This window comes from Durio zibethinus, chromosome 5 (genome assembly GCF_047325235.1).
Source record: "Durio zibethinus cultivar Kanyao isolate XHJ-2024 chromosome 5, ASM4732523v1, whole genome shotgun sequence".
Classification (NCBI taxonomy): domain Eukaryota; kingdom Viridiplantae; phylum Streptophyta; class Magnoliopsida; order Malvales; family Malvaceae; genus Durio; species Durio zibethinus.
Window position 1 is genome coordinate 28,403,488 of NC_143166.1, and position 2,345 is coordinate 28,405,832.

General features: G+C 42.2%; 1 long non-coding RNA gene across 1 annotated transcript; it reads left to right on the top strand.

Annotated features, from left to right (window-relative positions):
- The first annotated feature begins 486 nt into the window (after positions 1 to 486).
- LOC149518883 (uncharacterized) lies at positions 487 to 2,027 on the top strand. The gene is made up of 2 exons (XR_016342228.1): positions 487 to 626; positions 821 to 2,027. It is a non-coding gene; the product is annotated as an uncharacterized LOC149518883 (long non-coding RNA).
- Positions 2,028 to 2,345: the final 318 nt, after the last annotated feature.

The window sequence follows — 2,345 nt, forward strand, 5'->3', positions numbered from 1 at the left end:
GGATAATTTTTAAAATAGTTTTTACTTCGAAAATTTTCAGAAATTACTACTCATATTTTTTGAAGTTCCATTCTCGAACATTTTCATTTCTCATATAAAAATTTTTTTTAAACATTTGTATTAAAATTTTTTTAAAAAACTTATTTTTCAAAATATTATTAAAAAAATTAAAATTAAAATATGCATAAATAAATAAATAACCTAGCAAAAAAAATACAAAAGAGATAAAAAAAATACTCCAAAAAATTGCTCACTCAGAGCCGGTGAGCGATTCAGTCCGATTTGAAAGAAATTTAGCAGTTGAAAATGGTTTAGCCGGTTCAGTCAAACCGATTCATAGTTGGATCAGTTCAAGGCAGTTGACTGGTGTCAGATTGAATCGGGCGCACGGACCTGGTCGGGTCGGGTGCTCACGCGGGTCAGGGGGTAATTTTGTTTGTTTTTTTGGGTTTGGTTTTTCCTATAAATACTAAACTTTTTTTTGTCATTTCAAGCCTCCCATCCAAAAAAAAAAAACTTTAAAAAGGTCCCAGAAGCCAAAGACGTCAGCCGTCCTTGCTTCCAGAAACTGGCTACAAGCCGTCGCGCCCACCGCAGCGTCCCGCCGCCTCAGCCGTCGGCAGCAGGTGAACTTCGACGAAAACTTCCCGTAAAACATCCACAGACTCCTCTGGCTCCCTTCTTCTCAAATCCAGCTTCTGTTTTTCACAGATCACCTCCTATAATCCTAGATCGACCTTGAAACCCTTCGATACCACCCAAAAAAATTTCTTTTTGAGTAAACTGAAACTAATTTTTTGTTTTTGTTTTTTTCTCGCAGGGTGACTTTGAGTATGGCGCTGGGTTCCCCACCAGGGGAATGTGTTTATTTTCTTTGTTGTTTTGGAATGTGATTTTCTGATTTTTCTAAGAAAAAAAATGACAGATTGTTACGGGGAAGGTTCGGTTGATGCTGGACAAAGGGTGTGAACGGTTTGGCCGGGGTTGGTGTGTGGAGGGTCTTTCTGTCAAAGGGTGGTGGCTGGGCAGTGGGGTTCTCTCTCTCTCTCTCTCTTTCTCTCAATGGGTGGTGGGTTTGGTGCTTAGCGGAGGGCTGGTGAAGGGGAATGGGATGTCTTTGCAGGGGCGGTGACGGGATAGAGGGTCTTGGTCAGGGACTGTGCTGTCGAGACTAGGGCTGTTAGCTTGGAGTTCGTGGGTATTCCTCGAGTGCTTAGGGAGTTTGGTGAGGGTGAAGGGGTTTCTATGCTTGGGCGTTCAGGTCGATGGGGCAAGTCTCAAAGGTTGTGAGCGGCAGGATGTTTGGGCCGCTGTTAGGAATAGACGTGGGGTTCTGGTGGTGGGATGTGGGAGCTAGCCGTGGGAAATTGTGGGTAAAGCTGGTCCCGGTGCAGGGAAGGGCTGAAAATGAGATTTTTGGACGATGGGTGTTCGGATGGGGTCTTGGCCAAGTCTAGTGAAGGCTGGGTGAAGGGAGTTTTAGGTGTCCGGTGATTGGTGCGAGGCTAGTCAGGGGAGTGTAAGACTTGGTCGTGGTGACTGATTGATTGTCTAGAATGGTGCAGAGGAGGGCTGACGAAGGTGATCGAATCTTGAAGGTCTGGTGCTGGCGTGGAAAAATGGATGCTGTGCTGGGGCTTTATGGAAGTACTCTATCTGTATACGGGGCTTAGTGCTGAGTAGGTGCTAGGGTGCGAGTGAAGGGTACTGGAATGGTGAAATGGGTGTTGGAATCAGGAAGGTCCCTTACTTGGAGATGGTCCTCCTCTGGTGAAATGGGTGTTCCTCCCTTATCCATGTATTTTTTTGTTGTTGTGATCTGTAAGCCGTTTTGCAGGGTAGTGGGTGCAGCTCTGTGGACTTTTGTGGCTAGAATTGGTGGTGGATACGGTCACTTCTGTCCCTTTTTTTTTTAATTTAATTTTGTATTAATTTTTTTGTAATTTTTCAATTGATTTGCTTAGTTGTAAATAAAAATAAAATTAAAAATAATAACAATAAAATTAAAAACAATTAATTCGAAACAAGCTCGAACTAATCTAATTTAATTGAATGCTTAAACTTGATCAAATAAAAACATACAAATTAAGTATAAAATTTAAACATATTTGAATTGACAATAAAATTGAGTGTTTACGATGTATGTTGACCATGATTTTAGAGCCAAATCTTTGGACTTTTTTTCTACCACCATTTGTTCCCATTACTTTTTTTCCTTTTTTCCTCTTCGTAAAAGCTACGGCAGCCACTTCAGCTAGAGGGGCCTTCATCTTTTTTATCACAATGTTGCACTCGTAGCCTCTACTACCTTGCCCTTGTTGGCCCTCACGGCCCTTCCCTTGAGC